This window comes from Loxodonta africana, chromosome 21, assembly GCF_030014295.1.
Source record: "Loxodonta africana isolate mLoxAfr1 chromosome 21, mLoxAfr1.hap2, whole genome shotgun sequence".
Taxonomy (NCBI): Eukaryota; Metazoa; Chordata; class Mammalia; order Proboscidea; family Elephantidae; genus Loxodonta; species Loxodonta africana.
Window position 1 is genome coordinate 79,489,085 of NC_087362.1, and position 26,928 is coordinate 79,516,012.

Sequence of the window (26,928 nt, forward strand, 5' to 3'; positions counted from 1 at the left end):
GAAGTATAAAAAAGAAAACACCATACTGTTGCTGTTGAGTTGATTCCGACTCAGAGACCCTGTAGGACAGAACAGCACTGCCCCATAGAGTTTCCAAGGTGCAGGTGGTGGATTCAAACTGCTCTTCTTTTGCTTGGCTACCGTATCACTTAACCACTGTGCCACGAGCGCTCCGGAACATTAGCTACTTAACTAATAAAAATGGTCTACCTTGAGCATATGCTCTTTTAAGAACTGTCTATATGGCATCAGATTGACAACAGCTGCTGAAAAGATTAGAAAGGAACCTTAAGGAGCAGTGGGTTTATGCTAATGACAGAGGAACTACTCAGAAAAGGAGGGTAAGAATGGTTGCACAACTTGAATGTAACCGATGTCATTAAATTGTACAGGTAGAAACTGTTGAGTTGGTGTATGTTTTGCTGCATATATTCTCCACCACAAAAAATACATTTACAGGTAATAATTAACAAAAAATGTCAAGGAGAGCTAAATATTTTGAAAATAAGACAGAGTTGCATGTGAGGGAATGAGTGGGGTGAGCTGTTTTAGATTAATAGTCAGTAAAGGCTTATGGGAGCAGGATATTTGAGAAGATAACTGACCTATATCAAAGGAGAGAATAGCTGTATGAAGTTCTGGAGGGAGGATATTGCCAATAAAGGAAAGAGTTGTTTCTGAGGCCCTTAAATAACCAAGTGTTTTGGCATGTTTGAGGAAGCTCAGGAAATAAGTCATGGCTAGTGTGGAGTGAACCGAGGAAATAAGGTTAGTATGGTGGGCAAGCCCCGCATCATGAAAGACCATGGGAAGGATTTGGGAATTTTTCCTAATTGCTCAGAGAAGCCACTGAGGTGATGCTGTTATGTAGACTGTAAGAGGGAAGATCGGTGGCACGGAGTCCAGTTTTAACCAAGAGATGATGGTGGCTGTAAGGTGGAGGTAGTGAGAAGTGGATAGAGTCAGGATTTATGTTAAGGTAGCGCCAAGAGTCCAGAATATGTGTCAATGGATTGGATGCAAGATTTGAATAAAGGAGAGAAATCAAGGATGATTTCTAGGTTTTTGTCCTGAACAACCCAGAGGATAGTGAGAACATTTGCTGAGATAAGGAAGACTGGGAGGTAGATAAGACACTTGGACGAAGAATTTTATTTGAACCACATTAAGTTTGAGATGCCTAGTAGACATTCAAGGGGAGATGTGAAGACAGCCATTGATGAAGGAACAACAGGGCAGAGTATGTAAATGAGGGTATCCTAGGGCTCAGGTGGAATTGACTGCCATGAATTGGCTCAGATAACCTAGATAGTGAGAAGTGATGAATGATGTTACTTAAACAGGGCATGGAAATCAATGAAAAAGGTGTGGGAGTGTCAGGGAGGCTAAGGTAGAGAAGTTTCTCTCTTCCTAAACCTGATTGGCTGGATTTGAAGACATCATAAGTTCGTGTATGAGAAATATCCAGCAAATTACCAGTTGATTTAATAAATTGATAACAAAGTCTACCTTTCAGCCAAAGATTGAAAAACAAACAAACCAATTGCCATCCAGTGAATTCTGACTCTTAGCAACCCTATAGGACGGAGTAGAACTACCCCACAGGGTTTCTAAGGAGCAGCTGTTGGATTCAAACAGCAGACCTTTTGGTTAGCAGCTGAGCTCTTAACCACTGCACCACCAGGCTCAGACCAAGAATAACACACGTGAGGAACTTACTCCTTAGTTCAATCAAGTATGTAGAAATTCAAATTTGTGATTTTGGAGATTCCCCCTCTTTTTTTTCAAAATGGGGGGCATTGAGATGAAGGATTTTCCTATGCCCACCATCCTAAGGGATTTAATTAACCCATAGTTGAGACATTGTAAACATCTCAAGAAATTATTACCTTTGAGAAACTTGAGGGTGAGTAGGCATATCACCTGGCTCCTCTTAAACTCCTTTTAAAAACCTGACTTGAAGACTCACCTGCCTTTTTGAATAAGTGCCAGCTTGAATAGGCAGGGTTCAGGGAATTGCCAACCAAAGGTATGGTTTCTCCAGAGGCCTCCAAGGGGTGTAAAAGAAGAGCGGAGCCAGACCCCGTGCTTGGGACACACCCTTGGTAGGAAATATTTGAGTGTGTGTGTGGTGAGGGGAGCACTCGGTGTGGGAGAGTGGGGTGGGTGGGTAATAGGGAAATGCCTGTTTTTTTTTTTTTTTCTGGTTTTAAGAAACGGTTTTTTACTTTTTTTGTTTTTTTAATTACAACGAACAGTTCAATGGAGATATGTTCCTTATCTGCAGGGGCTAGTGGAAGTGCTGATAGCTGAGAATGTAGCCTGCTCCCCAAATGCCAGTTGGCATTTTGGAGAGAAAACTTGATGTTTGGAGCACTGACTGGCACTGCGTTTTCTAAATAATTAAGGGTGGTGGGGTGGTGGTAAGAGAAAGAGGATGGTCTATGAACACTGACCCTGGAAAATTAACTCCCAAGTGTGTGGGTTGTGGATAACAGGAAAAGAACATCACCCGCAAATGACAGCAGTGCCTTTATTTATTTATTTATGCTTCTTTTTAGTTCTGAGTTGTTTTGAAGCCACAAATTAATGGGGCCACCATGAGTTTTCAGAGAATGAGTTTTACAAAAATCTAAGTGTTTTAAATATTGCAAGGATTTACTTATATATGCTGTATATGAGAAAAGTCCTTACAGTTACAGGGAGGAGAAAGAAAGTATATTCAGGAATTAAATTTTCACAGTTCTCTGAATTCTTATATTTCTCTTGTTGTCCATTTTTCTTTTTTTGTCCTTCATCCACCCCTTCCACCTTGACCCACTGTCTTCATCATCTAGTGCTGCCGTAACAGAAATACCATGAGTGGATGGCTTTAACCAAGAGAAATTTAATACCTCACATTAAAGTAGGCTAATAGTCCAAGGCATCAGCTCTAAGGGAAAGCTTTCTCTCTCTTTCGGCTCTGGAAGAAGGTCCTTGTCCTTAGCCTTCCCATGGTCAAGGAGCTTCTCAGGTGCAGGGACCCTGCGTCCAGAGGACATGCTCTGCTCCTGGTGCTGCTTTCTTGATAGTCTGAGGCCCCCAACTCTCCGCTTGCTTCCCTTTCCTTTTACCTCTTGCGAGATAAAAGGTGGTGCAGGCCACACCCCAGGGAAAGGTGACCTGAGTGAGGGTGGTGTTACAATCCCACCCTAATCCTCTTAAAGTAAAATTACAATCACAAAATGAAGGACAACTACGCAATAGTGGGAATCATGGCCTAACCAAGTTGAAACACACGTTTTTTAGGGTCATAATTCAATCCAAACCAAACCAAACTTGTCACCATCAAGTTGATTCCAACCCGTAGAGAGCCTAGTTGATATTAACTCATAGAGACCCTATAGCATAGAGTAGAACTACCTCATAGAGTTTCCAAGGACTAGTTGGTGGATTCGAACTGCTGACCTTTTGGTTAGCAGCTGAGCTCTTAACCACTATGCCACCAGGCCTCCTCTTGATACACAGTCCACCCTAATTCACCACTGTGTTAGAAAAAGGTTTTGCTATTCTGAAATAAGAACTTTTTACTATACTTTTGTGTTCGTGGTTGCTTTTTGTATGTCTTTAAGCACTGAACAGTTAACTCATACCCATTAAAAACCCATTGCCACTGAGTCTATTCCAACTCATAGCGGCCCAATAGGGCAGAGCAGAACTGTGCCATAGACTTTCCAAGGAGCGCCTGGTGGATTTGAACTGATGACCTTTTGGTTAGCAGCTGTAGCTCTTAAACAGTACACCACCAGTGTGGGAGGGGTTTAATTGATAACATGATGTCTGGGCTCCAAGGGAGATGGAATGGATGTGCAGGAGAAGGGCATGCAGAGTCTGCCTGTATAGTCCCCAGAACTCTGTTCAAGATCATAACACACCTCAGTAATCACTTGAATCTAAACATACAACTTTAACAGTTGATGTAAATGACTTTACACATGAATTTTGGAATGCAACTATTTCTCAATGGAAGTTTCTTCAACGAAGCTGTTTGTATTCCCTTAATAATTATGTAAGCTAACATTTATTGTGTTCATTCTGTGTGTGAGGCCTTTTTCTAAGTGCCTTGTGTGTTTTATTTAACCTGCGTAACAACCTTTTGAATAAGACCCGTTTTAGAAATGGGAAACTGAGGCAGTGAGAGGTAAAGTAATGTGCCCAGATCACCCAGCTGATAAATTGAGTTAGGATTTAAACCCAGGCAGTTTGTTTCAGAATTTGCTTATGTAATCACTGTAGATGACAGCAGGGAGCCCTAGTGGCTCTGTGGTTAAAGACCTTGGCTGCTAACTGAAAGGTCAGTGGTTCGAACCCACCAGCCTCTCTGTAGGAGACAGATGTGGCAGTCTGCTTCAGTGAAGACTTACGGCCTTGGAAACCCTATGGGGCAATTTTACTCTGTCCTTTGGGGTCACTATGAGTTAGAATCGACTTGATGACAGTGGGTTTTGGCACATAATACTAATGTCCAGTGTATTCTATATGCCATGTATATGTTCAGAAACTAATTTTCCGAACATTTATGCCATGTGTAGATTACCAATCCAGTTGCCGTTGAGTAGATTTTCACTCATGACGACCCCGTGAGTTTTCAAAGTAGGACTGCCCTCCATGCGGTTTTCAATAGCTGTGACCATTTGGAGGTAGATTGCCAGGCCTTTCTTCCAAGGCATCTGAGTGGATTTAAACTGCCAACCTTTCAGTTAGTAGCTGAGCACTTAACTCTTTGTGCCACCTAATACATATATATACTAGGAGGTTTTCCTCCTTATTTGTACTTTAATGATTTTTAGACTCTTATGAATACTTCTTCCTGGCTCTCTATGAGATGCTAAAGAACAGAATAGGCACATGTAACCCTCTCTCACCTTCTCCCTCCCCTCTTTCACAGAGATGAAATGAAAAGGAATTAATGAGGACAGATTATTGGATTAGGGCCCATACTCAGGGCTATAACAGCATGGGGAGTTTCTCCTGTCACTTCAGTTCTTGTTCAGGAATTGGCACCTGTTTTTTGTGAATCGCAAAGACCAGTGCTTTATATCACGTCATTTAGATTTGGGGTATGGAGCAGTGACTTAAAAAAATTAAATTTTATTTTCAGAGATTTTTTTCTATTAATTGTTTACATTTATTTTAATTGTATATTCTAAAACCACTACAAAAAGGCATGAAATAATTGTTTAAATTTTAATTCGTATGGGTCAAAATGTATGTTAAACTACCTATTGTCACCTTCACAGTCGTTGTTATGTTTGAGCCGATTGTTCTGGCCACTTGTTACCAAGTATGACTTTCTTCTCCAGGGACTGATCTCTCCTGACAACATGTCCAAAATACGTGAGATGAAGCCTCGCCATTCTTGCTTCTAAGGAATATTCTGGCTGTACTTCTTTCAACACAGATTTGTTCATTCTTTTGGCAGTCCGTGGTATATTCAATATTCTTTGCAAACACCGTAATTCAATGCCTTCAATTTTTCTTTGGTCGTCCTTATTCATTGCCCACCTTTCGTGTGCGTATGAGGCGACTGAAAACACCATGGCTTGAGTCAGGCGTACATTAGTTTTCAAGGTGACATCTGTGCGTTTGAACACTTTAAAGAGGTCTCTGGCAGCAGATTTGCCCAATGCAATGTGTCGTTTGATTTCTTGACTGCTGCTTCCGTGGGTGTTTATTGTGGATCCAAGTAAAATGAAGCCCTTAATGATGTCAACATTTTCTCTGTTATCGTGATGTTGCTTATCGGTCCAGTTGTTAGGCTGTTGGTCTGTGGTCTTTGATCTTCATCAGTAAATGCTTTAAGGCCTCTTCACTTTCAGCAAGCAAGATTGTATCATCTGCATATCTCAGGTTATTAATGAGTCTTCCTCCAATCCTGACGCCTTATTCTTCTTCAGACAGTCCAGCTTCTCGGATGATTTGCTGAGCATACAGGTTGAATAGGTATGGTGAAAGGGTACAACGGTGATGCACACCTTTCTCGACTTTAAACCATGCAGTTTCCTTGTTCTATTTAGATGACTGCCTCTTTTTCTATGTACAGGTTTCTCATGAGAACAATTAAGTGTCCTGGAAATCTCATTCTTCCCCATGTTATCCATAATTTGTTATGAGCTGGAGTAGGTCTCAGAAATAATGTGCCATTTCTTCCAGTTGGTTGTGCACGGCTGCCTACTTCCCTAGGTGGTAGCAGCTAAGGCCTGTCTCAGAAACATTCCCCTCCTCACTTAGCATGAGTCTTCACACTGCTGCATCTTCTTTCCCGTGTGTGTCTCCTGCCCTCCTCAGTGGCTGGGGAAAATGATAGTAGTCCACTGATGAGATTTATTCTTTTATTATACTTTATTTTATCATTTGTTTTTATAACATAGTTCCGTTAAAATCAAGGGTAATAAAAATGTTTGTATGATGGAAGTGGATAATCCCACCCATTGTGCCCATCTAAAGTTTCATGAGAAAACTGTGCCCACAACAGAGGGCTCCCACTCCTCTGGCTCACTGTATTTTCTCCTTGTTTATTTGCTCTTCCCTCTTTCCTGATGGATGCATGGGACCACTGAGCTTCAGGACTCCACAATTCTGCTTTTCATACCAGTGTTACTGTAATCTTGGGTACATGGGCTGCCTTGCCACAGATTACTCATTCTGTTTCTGTTAATTATTTCATTACTTAAAAATCTCTCATGAATTTTTCCAGAAGTACATTCTATTCCTCAAAAACTTGGAAGCAATGGGAAAGTATGCAATAAATAACAAGAAAACATGCGTAATGCATAGAATAAATTATTAACGTTCCGATATGTCTGTTATCTTACTTATATTGGCATGTATGTGTATTAGAGTCTCTGGTTGATGCAAATGGTTAATATCTTGAGCTGCTGACAGAAAGTTGGAGTTCAGGTCCACCCAGAATTGCTATGAAAGAGAGGTCTGGCAGTCTACTTCTGAAAACTCAGCCGTTGAAACCCCTATGGAGTACAGTTCTACTCTGGCACACTGGTGTCATCAAGAATCAGAACTGACTCAATGGCAACTGGTTTTATGTGGGTATTAGCACACACATTTATGTATATTAACACGGATATTATATCCTGATATTTTCATTCAACATTAGTCTTTTCTCATGATAATTTTTTTTTTTTAATGAGGGCATTAAATTACTTTATAATATTCTGTGTGCATGTAGTGTATGTTTTTTAACGATATGACTGTAGTTGCAATAATAAATGTGCATGTTTCTAGTAATCTTCAACCTATACTTACATCTTTTTAACATACATCTCTGCCATTAAATCTCTTTGTTTAATTATTGTTTAACACTCTTTACACCTAAGAGATGGTCTCAGAAGCAGCCCTGATCAGTTTTTCTCCCTCTTACTCATGAAGCCCCTCAATGTATTCCAAGGTATCAACTACGAAGCATTTTACGTCCTTATCGTTTGTTTATTTTTCATTCAGTCAGTATATTCCATGGGCCAGAAATAGTCTATGTTATGCAGATACAGTGGTGAAAGGTACACACTGTCCCTGTCCTCATGAAGGGGACAACCCAGTGCAGGTGGGAGGAGCACTGGGGAAATGCAGCTGAGAGAAAGGACAGACAACCCTCCAGGAAGCACACTGGACTTCAGAGAGGCTTGTTGGCTGCTGTTCACCTGGCAGGCTTCTAGACACCAGAGTACCCTTGGGCTTGGTGCCTACTCCTCTCTCTACTGACACCCTCCCTCTAGGATGCCTCAGTGAGTTCACTGATGTCTATTTGTAGCTAAGGACCTGAGGTTTATACCTCCGTCCATTCAAACTCCTCCTGGGTCCAGACTCATATATTCAAATGTCAGCTTAACTCTCTGTATTGACCTCTTTATGCATTATAATGATACATTCCTCATATGGCCATCACGAAAAGCAAACATGAAAGAAAAAGCACAGGAGTGCCTGGCACCAGTGCAGGTACTCAATGACCATTAGCTGTTGGTATTATCCTTGACATCCCCATGTGGGGTGAAGTTTTATTACCGGACATCTCCATGTGGATATCTAACAGCTACACCATGTTATCTAGGCTATGAAACAATTCTTGGTTCCAACCACCATTCTCTTCTTATCGATGAGTTTCTCAAGGCTTCGGTGATGGGAGTGTGTGTTTTTCCACACAATGGACGTGATTAGGAATGGTTGGCTATGTCCTACACAATAAATTGCTCCAGCATTCCTATGGGTGACCATTGAGACAAGTTTCAGCCAACGAATGTAGCAAAGAATTGGAACCACTCTCAGCTGTTCATGCGAGTACTCTCAATCCAGAATATCTGGTAAGTCGACTGTTAGGGATTGAATTGTGTCCTCCAAAATGTATGTGGAAATCCTAACCCCTGTACCTGTAAATCTGACCTTGCTAGGAAAGGGGAGGGCTGCTTTTATTATGTGAATGAGGTCATACCAATGTAGGGTGGGTCCTAAGCCTAACTCTTCTTAGTTATAAAAGGAGCAGAATACACACAGACACAAACAGGTGAAAAGGAAGACAGACAAAGAAGACAGATGCTTCTAGAAGGCCAGGAACACAAATGATTGCTGGCATCTACTAGAAGCTGAGGTAGACAAGGAAGGACCTCCCACTACAGCCATGCCCTGAATTCGAACGACTACCTGCTAAACTGTGAGAAAATAAATTTCTGTTCTTTAAAGCCATCCAGTTGTGTTATTTTTTGTTATGGAGGGACTAGGTAACTAACACACATACCCGTTCTTATAAGTTCAGCCCAGTGCAGAATAATTTTCTTCCCTCCTTGGTCTAGACCACCCGAACCTGCTCTTTCCCTATCAGTGTCCTTTGCTTTCACCTAAGAGCTATGACAGAGTCAGCTCGATGGTGATGCATTGAAATTTCAATTTATTTTTTATTTATGATTACTATTAATTCCAGTATTTTCTACAGTTTTCAATGGAGACAGTCCTATAATCTATGAATAGCAGTTATACTTTTTCTCTTTTTGTACTAGCTTACACTTCCAGTGTTAAATGTTTAATAAAAGTAATGATAGAAGCACCCTTATTTTATTGTTTATTAATTTTAAAGAGAATGTCCCACACGTCACCATGAACTATCATGCTAGTTGTAGTTTTCCACGTTTGGGAACTCCTTTTCTGTTCCATGTTTGCTCCTAGTCCTTATCTCTCCGTGTGATTGGATTTTATCAACCTGCTTTGCCCCCATCTCTTGAGGTGAGCATATGTCTTCTCTTCTTTCACCTATGCATGTGGTGAATGAAATTACTAAATCTTTAACGTTTACTCAAATTTGTATGCCTACAATAAACCGCCTTGATCATGGCATGTTACACGGTTTATACTTTGCTGGATTTCCTTTGCTGGCATCTTACGTAGGGTTTTGCATCTCAGTTACTGAATGTGCTTGTCCTCTAACTCTTCTTCTACCATCCTTCTCTAATTTGTTATCATTTTTAAACTAGCCTTAAGGATCAGGTTAGGGGAGTATCTCATGGTTTTCTAATCTCTGTTGACTATGTACAAGATTAAAATTACTGTTTCTTGCATGTTTGCTGGAACCTGACTGGAAACGATCTAGGTCTGCTGTTTTCTTTGTAGGGAGATCTTGAACTACTGACCCATTTTATTTAGTGGTTAAAGACATCTTCTGGTGCTAATTTACTTAGAAAAAATTCTGATGCATGTTCTAGGTTGCTCGAATCTCATCTTCAAATATTGATTATCAGGGCTTATAGCCTCATGCAAGGCAATTCATCAATCCCAGATTTCCCCAAAGTCAGGCTCTGCAACTCTTCCCAGTACCAAATTCCCTCATTTAAGACTTATTTGCAAAGAGACAACAGTATGCTATCTACGCAGTTGTTTATCCGCAGCCTTCTTGAGTCCATAATGTGAGGATACAGTCTTCTAATAGTTTTTTTGTAATTGTTCTTTTTCTTATTTTTTTTTTTTCCTTTTTTCACTGCCAATACCCCCCTCCCCCCAGTCTAGTAGTTTTAAAGTTGTGCGTTTCAGGTTCAAGTCTGTAATCCAGCTGAGCTTCTGTGTGTGCTGCATGTGTGCATCAAAAGAACACGCTTCTAGAAGCAGAAAGCAGGCAGTGCGACTGTTGGGTGGTTGGCGGGGTAGGGGGAGGGGAGCTGCTGCTCAGAGAGGGCGCCCGAGGGAGGCACGAGATGCCGGGCTGCCCACCGCAAGCCCGCAGGCTCCAAAGAGGAGGAATCTGCGTGTGCCATGAGCCTTTTGAGACAGGCCCAAGCCTGCCCAGCCGGGTGCTAACCTCACATCTGCCAGGCTTGCAGGTTCCACCAGGACTAGGGGGAAGCCTAAGGCCAAGGAGGGCAAGGTCTAGGGTCTGGACCTGAGAACTGGTTCTGCCACTTGTGATCGCAGCGCTTATGCTGGAAAGGAGGGCAGGAAGCATATCGCAATGTGTGTCCGGACGATGACCCAGAAGGGGAGAGTTGTGGTCACCCACGGACTCTGGATCTGCATATGGAGGCCCCCAGGGTGCAATTCCAGGAGCAGAAGGCAAAGCCACAGAGGCCAAAGTGCACCTCTCCGATGCTTCCCAGGGGCATTTCCTCAAATATGGGGAGCAGTCCCTCCTCTGGGCTAGGGACTTTGTTTCCTCCATTGTCATCACTGACTGTGAGCAGACTCTAGTCTATGCAGACTAATGAGGAGTTATCAAAATGAGCTCCAAACTCCGGATTTGAGTTAAGGATCATAAATTAACACAGAGAAATACGACTTTAGCAATAAGTGACTGTTTGAAGCCCAAGTTGCCTTAAAACACGGAATTTCAGTCTTTCAGCTCCTCTGCTAATCTAGTGACTAAGAACAGGATCTCAATGGAGCTCAAAGATGTGGGGCACTGGGAATACTCTGGGTCTGTCTGCTCACGGCTGATTGCCTGATTCCCAGTTTTATTATACAGCTTAAATACGGACCAGAAGAGGAGTTTGGGGCTTGACACCTGACATCTTAACACCAGTTCCTGTTTCTTGAGGAAGGAAGAGGTAAAATAAATCAGCGTTTACTGTGTCCTTCTCCATCCCCGGAAGTCTTCATGAAGACCCTCTCAGGTAAGGATTGACAGGGAGTGGCTTGGTTTACTATTCGACTTTGTCCTTCAGTCACTTTGTTTATGTCCTGCATGTAAACTATTATGCATTGACAGAAGCATTCTAATTCTTATGCAGAATGACTAGACCTGCTGCAGAATGACTATATTGTGCCTCCCTTGGGCGCCCCTGTCTGCGCAGCACCCCCCACCCCCAACTGCCCAACTGCCTCTCTCCTGGCATTCTGCTTCTAGAAGCATGTTCTTTTGATGCAGAGATGCAACACACACAGAATCCCAGCTGGATTACAGACTTGAACCTGAAGACCTTATGCAGAATGACTATTTATGAACCACTAAACTTAGTTCTAAAGCAGGTACTTACCCCTCAGAGAAGGCCCTGGGGGAGGTTGATACATGCATTCCCCAGTGCTCCTGCTGCTCTAGAAGTGCCTGAAATGCCTCTGTGGGAAAGGCCTTCAGATTAGGCTCATGGCCCACGTGGGAATTCAGACCTATCTTTCTGTTAGAACATCTCATTTCGCTCTGAAAATGTTATTATCCAGTTTATTCACCAGACATGAGTACAGACATCTCATATTTTCAAAATTAATCCCATTCTCTAATACTAATTTGCCACCAAGAGTATATTCCAAAGTGTTTCCAATAGGCTAGAAAGTCTTTCCAAAGAGGGGAGTCCTGCGCCATGTTGTGCAGTGACAGCAGGGTTGGCATAATATGTTTACCCAGATACCTACCACTTTTAAAAAAATTTTTATTGTGCTTTATTTGAAACTTTACAGAGCAAATTACTTTCTTGTTCAACCATTTATACACAATTGTTTTGTGACATTGGTGGCAATATTCATGATGTGTCAGTATTCTCTTCTATGCTCCGGTTCCCCGTTTCCATCCGCCATGATTCCTGTTCCATCCTGCCCTCTTTTCTGTGCTTTTGGGCAGGTTTTGCATTTTTGGTCTCATACACACGATTGAACTAAGAAACACTTTCTTCACGTGTGTTATTGTTTGTTTTATAGACCTGTCTAATCTTTGGCTGAACGGCGAACTTCAGAAGGTACTTTCGACTTTGTTGCATTCCATAATTCCTGAAATTCCAGGTCTACCACCTGAAGAACTTCCTTTAGTGTTTCATTTAGAACAAGTCTGGTGGCGATGAATTCTCTTAAGCGTCCTTCACCTGAGAATGTCAATATTTTTCCTTTACTCATGAAGGAAATAACAGCCTATAGAACACTGGGTTAATGTTTCTTTTCTTTCAGTGTTGAAAAAATGTTGTTTTCACAGCCTTTTGGCCTCCATGGCTTCTGATGATGAATACAGAGTCATTCCAATTGTTTCTCCTGTGTGAAATGAGTTGTTTTCTCTCTAGCTTCTTTGAAGATATTTTCTTGGTCCTTGTTATTCCACAATTGACAGTGAGGCATTTGGGCGTAAAATTATGTGAGTTTAACTTGTTGGAGTTTGCATAGCTGCTTGAATCTGTAAGTTTATGTCTTTCAACAAATTGGGAAAGTGTTGAGCCAGTATTTCTTCAGATACTTTTTTCTACACCACATATTTTCTCTACACCTTATGGAATTCCAATAAATAAATGTTAGATATTTTTGGATTTTTTTGAGGCTCTGTTCATTTTTTTTTTCAATATTTGTTCTCTGTTTTCAGATTGGATATTTTCAATTGAACTATTTTCATCTCGTTGATCCTTTTGTCTGTCAACAGCATTCCGCTGATCAAGTGAATTTTTTATCTCTATTTTTCCTGTCTAAAATTTTCATTTGTGAATGGTTTCTATGTATTTTTCTATTTTTCTAAGGTGTGCCTGTTACTTCTTTGAGCGTGGTTAAAGTAGCTTTTTAAAAATTTTGTCTATGATTCCAAGACTGTGTCTTACTTCAATCTTACAGAAAATGTTGATGTTGTTTGTTTTAGGAATCACTTGACCCAGTTATGTTCAGGCTGCAGGTTCTTTCTCAACTTCTGGATGCTGTGGCTCAGATGTCAGTTCAGATTTTGAAGACTTTGCAGTGATATTTGGATGTAATCTATGGGAGTGTCACTCAGTCTGGGACCTTGTTGGTGTTCTAACCCATAATGCAGTTCTCAAAGGATTGATCTACTTCTTGGGGTCAGAGCAAAGCATATGCAACTATGGGAGTGGAGGGGTATGAAAAACAACTTTATGGTATCCCTCTCTTGAGCCGCCTGGTCTCTGTCTCTCTGAGGCTCTCTGATGTCTGAGCAGCTACCTTCCTGGTCCACTGGCAAGAATGTTGGGGCTTTAATCTCTTCATTCTGCCGTGCAATTAAGTGACTGGGTCTGCCTATGAGGCCAAATAACAGTAAGATGGAGAAAATGTAACAGAGATTTCTCTATATTATTTGGTCCTTATATACTTAGGTCAGAGAGAAGGCACACTGTTTCTGGTGATACTTCCAAACAGGTATGGAGAAAAAGGCATTAACAGGTCGATAGCTGCATACTAGGTGTTACGGATTAAACTCTGTCTTCCCAAAATGTATATATCAGCTTGACTAGGCCATGCTTCCCAGTATTGTGCGATTATCCACCATTTTGTCACCTGGTGTGATTTTCCAATGTATTGTAAATCCTACCTCTATGATGTTAATGAGCGAAGATTTGAAGCAGTTATGTTAAGGAGGCAGGGCTCAATCTACAAGATTAAGTTGTGTTTTAAGTCAATCTCTTTTGAGATATAAAAGAGAAAAGAGCAGAGAGACAGGGGGACCTCAGTAGCACCAAGAAAGAAGTGTCAGGAGCAGTGCATCCTTTGGACCTAGGATCCCTGTGCTGAGAACCTTCTTGTCCAGGGGAAGATTGGTGACAAAGACCTTCCCCTAGGAGTGACAGAGAGAAAAAGTCTTCCCCTGGAGTTGGCACCCTGAATTTGGACTTACAGAGCCTCCTGGACTGTGAGGGAATAATTTTCTTTGATAAAGTCATCCATTTGTGGTATTTCTGTTACAGGAGCACTAGATATCTAAGACACTAGGTACCAGGAGATGTACATTTCCGAGCTCTTTCACTCCCAGGGCCACTGTGACTAAGTAGCCATTGCCATAAATCCATGCGAGCAGACTATTCTGATTACTGCTTTGACTCTACTGTCTGTTATGGTAACCACACCCACCTTGTCTTTGTTGATTGAGTGCCACCACTTGGCTGCTACCACCATGGGGTCCAGTCAACTGCATTGTAGTCAGGTGTCTTAATTCAGTTAGGGCAGTTCTCACTGTGGACTCTTACTTACATAAAATAGCAACCACAGAAGTCTTCAATAATGCTGGGGCTTGCTGCACAAATTTGTACCTCACCGCTATGGTAAAAAGAGAGCCCTCTGGGCACTCCGTGTGTGGGTCTGTGGGTCCAGCCTAATAAATCCATTCTAACCTGCCAATTTCCCTCATCCTTTGGTTACCTTCTCCTACGGTATACCATGGCAGATCTGCCATTTCCACTTGATTTATTGTAGGCCACCACTTAATCCATGCTTCAGTAAACCAGCCAAATAAACTATGAGATCCTTTTCTAACCTCTGAAGCTGAAACACTGAATGAAGAATCTATGCTTCCTGGGTCTATATCAATAAACTCAGACTAATCCACCTTTATGTTGCTTGCACCGTTATCCCACACCCATAATAGCCATTCCCACACATATTCACCAGGTTTCTGTATGTATATATTAGAAAAATCAAGCAGTTCTTTTGGAGTTTAGCATACCTTCTCCTGGGTCACACTTTATAGTTCACCTTTTGGGGCTTGTTGGGACTGAAGCCTAGGTATAGGTCTAGAAGCAAAAATGGGCAGTGGCAGTGGGATGTTCAGCTGTGTCTTATAAGGCATCTACCTAAGGTGATGCCCCAGGCAATGCCCCAGATACCACCCCAGGAGATAACTCAAACAAGACACTTCAGGCACAGCTGGGGTAATCTCATCAGATGGAGGTGGAAGGGATAATTGTTTTACTGGGAAGGGTGCCTTAGCAGGCAGTTAGAGAACCTCTTCAGATGGGAGTAAGAGGTCTGGTTCTGTTAGGAAGAGCGATTCAACAGAAATTGGAGGTTCATTGTCCCCCGCTTCCTGACTGTCTGCGCATATGTCCTCATCCCGAGTTTCAGGATCCCATTTCTTCCCAATCAGTGCCCTCACTCTAACTTCAGACACCATTTGAGGTTGGATATTCAACTGGCGCTTTAATTCAGTCACTCTTATGATAAGAAGCTGAGTTTATTTTTGGCAGCATTAGCCTTGTTACTATAAGAAATATGGTTTTCCTTCTGGGCACAAGTGGCAGCTTTCAGATCTTGTATGTGGTGCTTGAGCTTTGAGTCCATTTCTTTCATTCACCAGTGTGGCTAGCAAAAGCAGGACTAACCAAGCAGCTTCCTTATTATTCTTATTCTGACAAAATTATAGAAAAGTATCAAATATGTAATCAGGCAGAGCCTTGTCTCTCACAAATATTTGATTCAGTGGTAGTAGTATTTTGCGTATTTCTATTGTCACCTCCCACCATGGATTAGCAATAGCCTGTTTACTACTGGAGACAGTCATCAGTGCCTTTAAGACTAGCCAGACTTGAGAATCAATTCAGAAAACTCATCCTTAAGATTTGGTTCCTCTAGAACCACAGTTGGTACCAAATGTCTTAGCCTGGGATCTCTAGAAGTGCAAAACTAGTGAAGAGAATATATATATATATATATATATGTATATATATATATATATGGAAACCCTAGTCGCATAATGGTTAATAGCTATAGCTGCTAACCAAAAGGTTAGCAGTTCGAATCCACCAGGCGCTCCTTGGGAACTCTGTGGGGCAGTTCTACTTTGTCCTGTATGGTCACTATGAGTTGGAACCGACTCGATGGCAATGGGTATATATATATATATATATATACACACACACATACATATATATATGCATACATATGTTAGTTGTGGCTGTTAGATGCCATTGATCCTGTGTAAAACAAAATGAAACACCGCCTGATCCTGAACCATCCTCACAATCATTGCTATGTTTGAGCCCATTCTTGCAGCCATTGTGTCAGTTCATGTTGTTGAGCACCTTCCTCTTTTTTTCTGACCCTCAGCTTTTCCAAGCATGATGAGCCTCTCCTGGGACAGGTCCTTCCTGAAAATATGTCCAAGGCACGTGAGACGAAGTCTCGCCATCCTTGCTTCTAAGGTGCATTCTTGGTGTACTTCTTCCAAGATGGATTTGTTTATTCTTCTGGCAGTCCATGGTATATTCAGTATTCTTTGCCAACACCATATTTTAAATGAATCAGTTCTTCGGTTTTCCGTATTCATTGTCTAACTTGCTCAAGCATGTGAGGTGATAGAAAATATCATGGCTTTGCTCAGGCACACCTTAGTCTTCAAAGTGACATCTTTCCTTCACAACACTTCAAGGAGGTCTTTTGCAACAGATTTGCCCAATGCAATACATTCATTGCTTTACTTTCAGCAAGCAGGGTCGTATCAGCTGCATATCATAGGTTGTTAGTGAATCTTTCTCCAAAACTAATGCCATGTTCTTCTTCTTCGAGACCAGCTTCTCAGAATGTTTGCTCAGCATACAGATTGAGTAAGTATGGTGAAAGGATACCACCATGACACATAACTTTCTGATTTTAAACCACACAGTATCTCCTTGCCCTACTCAAATGACTGCCTCTTGGTCTACGTAGATATTCCGCATGAATACAGTTAAGTGTTCTGGAATTCCCATTCTTTGCTAAGCTATCCATAATTTGTCATGAGCCACACAGTTGAGTGTGCTTGTATAGGAAACAAAAATAGGTAAACATCTTACTGATATTCTCTACTTTCAGCCAAGATCCATCAGACATGAGAAATGATATCCCATGTTTCATGTCTTCCTCTGAATCCAGCTTGAATTTTTGGTAGTTCCCTGTCTGTGTACTGCTGCAACTGTTTTTAAATTATATTCAGCAAATTTTTTCTTGCGTGTGATGTTAATGACATTGCTCGATAATTTCCGCATTGCGTTGGACCACCTCTCTTTGGAATGTGTACACATATAGATCTCTTTCAGTCATTTGGTCAGGTAGCTGTCTTCCAAATATATTGGAATAGTCAAGTGAGCGCCTCCAGCACTGCGTCCGTGTGTTGAAACATCTCATTTGGTACTCCATCAGTTCCTGGAGCCGTGTTTTTTCCAATGCCTTCAGTGCAGCTTGGAGTTCTTCCTTCAGTACCATCAGCTCTTGATCCTATGCTACCTCCTGATATGGTTGAACGTCGACCAATTCTTTTTCGTGTACTGAGTCTGTGTATTCCTTCCGTCTTCTTTTGATGTTTCCTGTGTTGTTCGATATTTTGCCCATAGAATCCTTCAGTATTGCACCTAGAGGCTTGAATATTTCCTTCAGTTGTTTCAGCTTGAGAAATGCCAGGTGTTTTCTTCCCTTTTGGTTTTCTAACTCCAGATCTGTTCACATTATTATTATCATACTTTGTCTTCTCCAGCTTCCCTTTCAGGTATTCTATTGAGCTCTTTTACTTTATTTTTCCTTCCATTCTCTTTAGCTACTGTACATTCAAGAGCAAGATTCAGAGTCTCTTGTGACATCCTCTTTGGTCTTTGCTTTCTTTCCTGTCTTTCTAATGACTTTTTGTTGTTTTCATATATGATGTCCTTGCTATCATCCCACAACTAATCTGGTCTTCGATCATTAGTGTGCAGTGCATCAAATCTATTCTTGAGATGGTCTCTAAATCCAGGTTTGATATACTCAAGGGCATACTTTGACTCATGGACTTGTTTTAATTTTCTTCAGCTTCAACTTGAACGTGAATATGAGCAACTGATCATCTGTTCTGCAGTCAGCCCCTGGCCTGATTCTGACTCATGATATTGACCTTCTCCATCGTCACCTTCCACAAATTTGATTCCTGTCTATTCTGCCTGGAATAGTTCACGAGTATAGTCACCATTTATGTTCCTGACGAAAGGTATGTGCAATGAATAAGTCATTGGTCTTGCCAAATTCTATCATGTAAGCTTTATTGTCATTTCTATCATCAATACCTTATTTTCCAACTGCTGATTTGTCTGCTTTGTTTTCAACTTCGCATTCTAATTACGTAATTATCAGTACATCTTGATTGATGAATGCATCACGTTTGATCAGTTTCAAACTGCGGAACTTGGTAAAAACCTTCAACTTCTTCATCTTTCACATTCATGATTTGTGTGTAAATTTGAATAATAGTCTTATTAACTGCTCTTTCTGGTTTTCCTGGTAGGCCTGTGGATATTATGCTATTGCTCGTAGTGTTGTACTTCAGAACAGATCTTGAAATGTTCTTTTTATCGATGAATATGATGCCGTTCTTTTCAGTATCTGAATCCTGGCATAGTAGAACATATCATTGTCTAGTTTAAAATTTCCAAAACCAAGCTATTTCAGCTCACTAATGCCTTGGATTATTGACCTTTATGCATTCCATTTCATTTTTGATGACTTCCAATTTCCCTAGATTCATACTTCCTTCATTCCACATTCTGATTATTAAAGGATATTTGCATCAGTTTCTTTCTCATTTTGAGTTGTGCCCCATCAGGAAACATCATTAAAGTGGGATCTACTTTGAGGAGGTAGCTATTCCCCACTCGTATTTTGAGTGCCTTCCAACCTAAGGGGTTATCCTCTGTCATTGAATCAGACAGTGTTCCAGTACTATTTGTAAGATTTCACTGGCCAGTTGTTTTTAGAAATAGATCACTAGGTCCTTTTTCCTAGTCTGTCTAAATCCAGAGCTCCACTCAAACCTGTCTACCATGTGGGAACCTGGTGGTATTTGAAATACCGGTGGCATAGCTTCCAACATCACAGCAACATGCAAGCCACCACAGTACAACAAACTGACAGAAGAATGGTGAGAGTTAAAAATAAGAAGAACCAAAAAGAGTGCTTCTTCCATGTCTGCTGATTTAGAGGAACCATGAAAAACTGTCAAGTGAAGAGTGATTCAGAGAAAAACATGGGTAGAGTGTGACCTAATTTCCATAAAAACAAACAAATGAATGTACTTACATGTGTCCCGGCAAAAAGAAGTGTGTAAAAGGGTACATATGTATCTTTGGACACTGGACACTTTGGGGGAGCAGGTACAATATACTTATGTGGGGATGGCTCTTATTATAACTTCTGTATACAAATCTCTGTTGTTAAACGTGTTATAAGAATGTAAAACCTTTTAAAGTTTAATAACATCATACGTGTATGTGTGTGTATTTGAAACTTTTTTTTTTTTTGACTATTTTATATATGTGTTTTTTAGTTATCTAGTGTGGCTATAGCAGAGATTCCACAAGTGGATAGCTTTAACAAACAGAAACTTATTCTCTCACAGTTTAAGAAGCAAGAAGTTTGAAGTCAGGGCACCAGCTCTAGGAGAAAGCTTTCTCTCTTTGTGGCTCTGGGGGAAAGTCCTTGTCATCCATCTTCCCCTGGCCTAGGAAATTCTCAGCGCGTGGACGCTGGGTCAAAAGGACCTGCTCCACTCCAGGCACTTCTTCCTTGGTGGTATGAGGTCCCTCTCATTTCTGCTCACTTTTCTCTTTGTATCTCAAAAGAGACTGACTCAAGACTCACCCTTATCCTGTAGATTGTGTCCTCCCTCATTAACATAAGTGCCTCTAATCCTGCCTCATTAACGTCACAGAGGTTAGAATTTACAACACAGAAGTAATCACATCAGATCACAAAATGCAGGACAACCACACAATACTGGGAATCATGGTCTGGCCAGGTTGGCACACATTTTGGGGGACACTATTCAATCCATAACAATAGAGAAAACACTGTCTTCAATGCCAGATTCAGAGACTTTTATCCATCTGTGAAGGGCAAACACAGAAATTGAACAAAATTCAGACCAGCGAATTATTGCTTGCTCTTGGAACTAATGACTTCTTCTGGTCTCTATGCCTGGAAATGGCCAAAAGGAATTCTGTGAGGATTAATTCAGTTATTGCTAAAACATCTACTGCATTTACATGTCTACAGGTAAGGAAGAATGCTGGACACCGTGTGTGATTCATTAAGTAACACAGGGACCATTAGACTATTGTTCTCCTTCTCTGATATGCCACTATCACCTTCTCCCCTTGTTGCTCTCCTGAAAAACCCACACTTGTATATTCTAGGCTTTTTTCCAGGATTGAATTTGCAGGAAGTTAAAGATATATCTTTGAAAGATAAAGAAGACTTTGGCCACATTGTCTTTAGACAGTCGAACTTCCCAGCCAACCTCTGTGCAGGATGGGAATTCACAATCCCTCCTACTCAGTACCTCTGAGCAGGACGGGATTTCTGTTTCATTATCAGGAGACTGTGGAATTCACCCCTCTTCAGAAAACTTACTTTCCTTTGCCTCAAACTGTCCCTCTCAGGATCTGTCACGGTCACTCTGAGAAATTCACATAGGCAGCCTGTATGGAAGTGCCCATCCTAGAGGCCCTGCCCTCCCTTCCTTGCTCCATAGGGCTTCCTCTGACACTTGGGGTCGCATCTCCCAGGGAGAACACACCTCTGGCACTTCCAGGGATTCCCAGGCCCTGGGATACTGTGGATGGGACTTGGAACTCAATCTCTTTCTTCCCATCCTCACCTTTGGTTATCTGTGTTCTGTCTTCACCAGATTTAGGAGGCCTTGTCTTCTCTTTGCTCGTTTCATTTCAGTCAGGCTTTTCTATTCCAACTCTCTGATCTCAGAACAGATCAGGTTAGACCACACAAAAGAGAAAGACCAAGCAAACATCATTGATCTGTGCAGAAGCTGCTGGGAAGGGATTCGATTCTCATTGGTTTAGGGTTTTATGCCCACTGCTCACCAGCAGGCAGGTTCCCCCGAGAGTCTGGCTTCTGTCTGGTACCTTGTACTACAGAGAACTCAGTGCCCAGCCCACCTTCACAATCACACCTCCCTTAGAGCTATCTTTGCAGAGGCTCTTTCTCAGACTTCCATGTCCCACTGAAATCCTATTTCTCTTTCCTTACAAACATTATGCTCATTCTCAGGGCCCTGAGACCTCATCTACAGATGAGTCTTGTCCTCTTCTCTCCTTGGCAGGGGAAGCTTTTGAGTGGACCTCATGTCTTCGGACAGCTATCCTGGGGCTTCTTCCACCCTGGTGCTGTAGGGCTGCATCTCTCCTTGTACTAGAGGGGGCGTGGAAGGGGCACAAGGCTAAAAGAGGATGGATCTTCCAGGTGAGGTGGGTTTAAGAAGCCTGAATGAACTTCTTCCCTGAAGGGTGCATATTTTGCAGTCCAGACATCCTGCTTCTCTCAGTCTAAGAGTCCTAGCACGTCTTCAGATGCTTTCTCCTTTGACCTTGAGGCCATGCCTGCAACCTCTGCAGCCAGGTCTCCCACATGTGTAGCAGCACCAGTAGGTGTGGTAGCTTCTTCAGCCCCTGTCTCCTCCTCCAGATGCTCCTGGAGGTGCCTGGCTCTTCTTGCCAGGACTTCAGGATGCTGACCAGGGACTCAGTGTTGGTTAAAGGATGTCGGCCAGTGACCACGTGTCCTCATTTCCTTTGAAGGCTTAGGCTAGTTGCCTGGGCAGAAGACAGCCAAGGTCAGTCTGAGCCTATACACCTAGTGACCTGTGACACTGCAGCCAGTGATAGATGTTAATTTCCATGCTCAGGTATCCGCAGGTGGCGGATTGAGAGTGGTCGGAGGAGAAGTGTAACTAGAGATCACACACTCATGAGGGCATGGGCCAAAGGTCAGGGAAAATAGCTGAGGTCGTGGAGCTCTAGCGGAGCCAGTCTAGGGCACAGGCCTCCCTCCTGTACGTGGCAAAGAGGCGATCCATATGCCGCCATCCGCAGACTCTGGACTGCTGGGGCCCTGGTTGCCCGGATTTTGGCCTTGTCTTTGGAGAAGTGATGCACATGCAGTATGCCATCGGGGGCTGTGGCCCAGCAGAAGCAAAATCTTGAAAATGGGGGCTTGATTTGACTTTGCCTGTGCTCTCCTTTGGCTGAGTGCCATCCTGTGTTTCCTAGCAGGAGAAGGCTTCGTGGAGAGAGGCGGATTCCATGTGTGCAGGCAAAGTGTGTGCTGAGATGATGAGTCGCTGGAGACCAGGGTGGACTCTTCAGACCCAGGATAGGCCTCTGGCAGGTATGTGTCAATATTTTCTGCCCATGGCACTCACCCGGGTATTTGCATACAATGTTATCAGCGGAATTAGTAGTCTCCAGAGAGGCTGCCACATGTCAGCAAGCTTCACCCGTCAGGGTCCGCCCATGATGTAGCTCCCCAATCAATCACTACTCTCTAGACCTTCCAGATAGACTAGCAGATCTTCTCTGCCCATGGGCAACCAGTAGAGCCAGAGGCCTTCTCCCTTTGCTCTTTCGTCTCTAGGTACTCTGTCAGGCACTCCAAGCTGTGAAGTGCCTGGGGGGGAGAAGGAAGAGATTTCAGAGAATGAACACATACAGAGAGAGACACATAGAGAGAGGCAAGAGATGCTGAGTGGGGATGCCTTGCGTACTGATATCCTGAGGAAGGTGGGAAAATTGGACCCTGGCCTGCTCTGCCAATGCCCTGAAGCAGTCCGCACCAGGGGCTCCCTTGTGCCTGCGTAGCCTTTCCCAGGGTGTGCTCAAATTCTGTGGCCACTAGGTGTCCTAGGTCACAATGGAAGGCCCTGTGTCATCTGCCTGGTGGGCTGGATCTCTGCCATTGGCTGAGTCTTGTCACCAGGCCCATCATAAGCTCCGCCCACTCTTCCTGTGGGGGGACTCTCTCCATGGTGATAGCAAAGAAGCCTGAGTCCCGCCCACCTGGCCTTCACTTCACCTAGCTGGCCTGCTGACCCTCACTCAGACCTCTGTGTTGATCAAAATGAATGTCCGCCAGTGGCCAGGTGTCAGCATCTGGTATAAAGGATTCAGGACCTTGCCTGAGGCAGAAGGCAGCCTAGGTGTGCGAGTACCTGGAAGTCTAGTGACTTGTGACACTGCTGCCAGTGACATATGGTGACTCCCACACTCACATATCCCCTGGTGGCAGAAGGATAGTGATGGGTGGAGAAACATGGCTCCGGAGCACACGTTCAATGGGGCACCGGCCAAAGACCAGGCCCAGGAGTGGACGTCGTGGAGCTGAATGGCGAGCCAGTGAAGGGCCCAAGGATTTCTCCTATATGTGGCAAACAGGTCATCTGTGTCCCCACGTCCATAAACCATTGGACTGCAGGGCCAGGCTGCCAGGATTTCGGCCTTGCCTTCGGAGCCCGGCCAGATACGCAGCCTTGCCCCGGAGGCGGGGACATGTAGACAGCAAAAATTTGGAAAATGGCATCGTCTCTTCAATTTCCCTGGCATCGGCCTTTTTGAGCGGCATGCTTTGTTTCCTAGAAGGATAAGGCACTAACGGAGAAAGGCAGGAGTATGTGTGCAGGAAAGGTGTGTGCTGAGAGGGTGACGACGTTGTGACCAGATTGGGATCTTTAGTCCCAGGAAAGGCCCCTGGCAGGTGTGGGTCAATGTTCTCTGCTCATCCGAGTTGGCGGGGGAGGTTTTCACCAAACAAAGCAGCAGTGGAATTATTCGTCGCCGGAGAGGTTGCATCTGCCCACAAGCTCCACCTGGGCAGGGTCCGCCCCTACTGTATTGCCCATGTCAATCAACAGAAGCTGAGACCTTCCAGAGAGACTACCCGCTATTGTCTACCCACGGGGAAGCGGTCCAGCCAGAAGCCTCCCCCGTTTCATCTCCAGGCTCTCTCTCAGGCCTCCCATACTTGTGATGTGTCTCAGGGGTAGAACAAAGGGATTTCTCTGAATGAACACATCCAGATAGGGGCCATAGATGCTGAGGAAGGGCGCCTTGCCTACTGATATACTAGCGTAACTGGAAAAGAGGTACCTGCCTGCTGTCCCAGTGTGTCGAACGTGTCCACATCAGGGGTTGCCTACTGTGAAGTAATTCCCTGGGTGCCCTCGATTTTGTGGCCAAAGACACAAGGGGCCGTTGTGTGTCCATGCGTACAATGGAGGGCTCTGCGGAACTGGCCGGTTAGGATGGACTTCTCCTATTGGCTCAGTGTTTGTGACCCGTCCCCGTCAGAAGTTCCGGCCAGCCTTGCGGTGGCTGTCTCCATGGTGATTGGGAAAGAAGCCTTAGGCCCCGCACTCAGCATTCATCTGGCCTACCTGGCCTCTTTCCCCTCATCTAGACCACTCTGTGCATGAATGAAAGGATGTCGGCCACTGACCAAGCATCCTCATTGCCTTTGAAGGATTAGGCTCCTTCCCTGGGCAGAAGACAGCCAAGGTCAGCCTGAGCCTAGACACCTAGTGACCTGTGACACTGCAGCCAGCGATAGATGTTGATGTCCATGCTCAGGTATCTGCAGTTGACGGATTCAGAGTGGTCAGAGGAGAAGTGTAACTAGAGATCACACACTCATGAGGGCACGGGCCAAAGATCAGGGAAAATAGCTGAGGTCGTGGAGCTCTAGCAGAGCCAGTCGAGGGCCCAGGCCTCCCTCCTGTACGTGGCAAAGAGGTGGCACCCTCCGCAGAGTATGCCGCCATCCGCAGACTCTGGACTGCTGGGGCCCTGGACGCCCGGATTTCGTCCTTGTGTTTGGAGAAGTGACGTGCATGCAGTGTGGCACCGGGGGCTGTGGCCCAGCAGAAGCAAAATCTTGACAATGGGGGCTTCAGTAGACTTTGCTTGTTCTCTCCCTTGGCTGAGTGCCATCCTGTGTTTCCTAGCAGGAGAAGGCATTTGTGGAGAGAGGCGGATTCCATGTGTGCAGGCAAAGTGTGTGCTGAGATGATGAGACCCTGGAGACCAGAGGGGACTCTTCAGACCCAGGATAGGCCTCTGGCAGGTATGTGTCAATATTTTCTGCCCATGGCACTCACCCGGGTATTTGCATACAATGTCATCAGCGGAATTAGTAGTCTCCGGAGAGGCTGCCACATGTCAACAAGCTTCACCCGGCCAGGGTCTACCCGTGATGTAGCTCCCCGATCAGTCACTACTCTCTAGACCTTCCAGATAGACTAGCAGATCTTCTCTGCCCATGGGCAACCAGGAGAGCCAGAGGCCTTCCCCCTTTGCTCTTTTGTCTCTAGGCACTCGCTCAGACACTCCAAGCTGTGAAGTGACTCGGGGAGAGAAGGAAGAGATTTCAGAGTATGAACATATACAGAGAGAGAGGCAAGAGATGCTGAGTGGGGATGTCTTGTGTACTGATATCCTGAGGAAGGTGGGAAAATTGGACCCTGGCCTGCTCTGCCAATGCCCTGAACCAGTCTGCACCAGGGGCTCCCTTGTGCCTGCGTAGCCTTTCCCAGGGTGTGCTCAAATCCTGTGGCCACTAGGTGTCCTAGGCCACAATGGAGGGCCCTGTGTCATCTGCCTGGCAGACTGGATCTCTGCCATTGGCTGAGTCTTGTCACCAGGCCCATCATAAGCTCCGCCCACTCTTCCTGTGGGGGGACTCTCTCCATGGTGATGGCAAAGAAACCTTAGTTACGCCAGCCTGGCCTTCACTTCCCCTAGCTGGCCTGCTGACCCTCACTCAGACCTCTGTGTTGATCAAAATGAATGTTCCCCAGTGGCCAGGTGTCAGCATCCGGTATAAAGGATTCGGGACCTTGCCTGAGGCAGAAGGCAGCCTAGGTCTGCGAGTACCTGGAAGTCTAGTGACTTGTGACACTGCTGCCAGTGACAGATGGTGACTCCCACACTCACATATCCCCTGGTGGCAGAAGGATAGTGATGGGTGGAGAAACATGGCTCCGGAGCACACGTTCAGTGGGGCACCGGCCAAATGCCAGGGCCAGGACTGGACGTCGTGGAGCTGAATGGAGAGCCAGTGAAGGGCCCAAGGATTTCTCCAATGAGGCAAAATGCAGATCAAGCCAAGGAACACAAATATAAAGCAGCTGAAGAAATTAAAATGTTACTCAAGAACATAATTAAAAATTTAATAAGCTGCAAGAAACCATAGAGAGACTGCAATCAGAAATTCAGAAGATTAACAATAAAATTACAGATTTAGAAAACTCAATAGAAAGTAAGAAGAGCACAATCGAAGAACTGGAAGGCAGAATTACTGAGATTGAAGATCAAACTCTTGGGACTAATATATTTGAAGAGAAAGCAGATAAAAGAATTTTAAATGAGGAAATCCAAAGTATCATGTGGGACTTTATCAAGAGAAATAACTATGAGTGATTTCAGTACCAGAACAGGGAGGGCTAACAGAAAATACAAAGGGAACTGTTGAAGATTTGTTGGCAGAAAACTTCCATGATATCATGAAAGATGCTCATTGAATTCCACATAAGGTAGATCTCAAAAGAAAGTGACCGAGACACATAATAATCAAACTTGCCAAAATCAAAGATAAAGAGAATTTTAAGAGAGGCTAGGGATAAAAGAAGTCACCAACAAAGGAGAGTAAATAATAATAAACTTGGACTACTCAGCAGAAATCATGGAGGCAAGAAGGCAATGGGATGACTTATACAAAATATTGAAGGAAAAAAATTGCCAGTCAGGAATGAAACCATAACCGAGGCCCTCTGGCCTTCTGGCCTTAGCCCTCTAACTCTAGCCCCTAAGCCCTGAGCCCCAAAGCCCCTAAGACCCTAAGCCCTTAGGTCCTAACCCCCAAGGCCCTAAACTCACTCTAACCCTAACCCAAACCCTAACCCCTATACCCTAAACCCTACAACCTAAA

At 43.7% G+C, this 26,928-nt stretch overlaps 1 long non-coding RNA gene across 1 annotated transcript in view; it reads left to right on the top strand.

Moving 5' to 3' along the window:
* Window positions 1-23,139, top strand: part of LOC135228384 (uncharacterized) — a 54,542-nt gene extending 31,403 nt beyond the window's left edge. Inside the window, exons 2-4 of the long non-coding RNA XR_010318923.1 lie at window positions 10,991-11,138; window positions 17,974-18,148; window positions 22,221-23,139. This is a non-coding gene — a long non-coding RNA (uncharacterized LOC135228384). The remainder of the gene's footprint in view (window positions 1-10,990; window positions 11,139-17,973; window positions 18,149-22,220) is intronic.
* The last annotated feature ends 3,789 nt before the right edge of the window (window positions 23,140-26,928 follow it).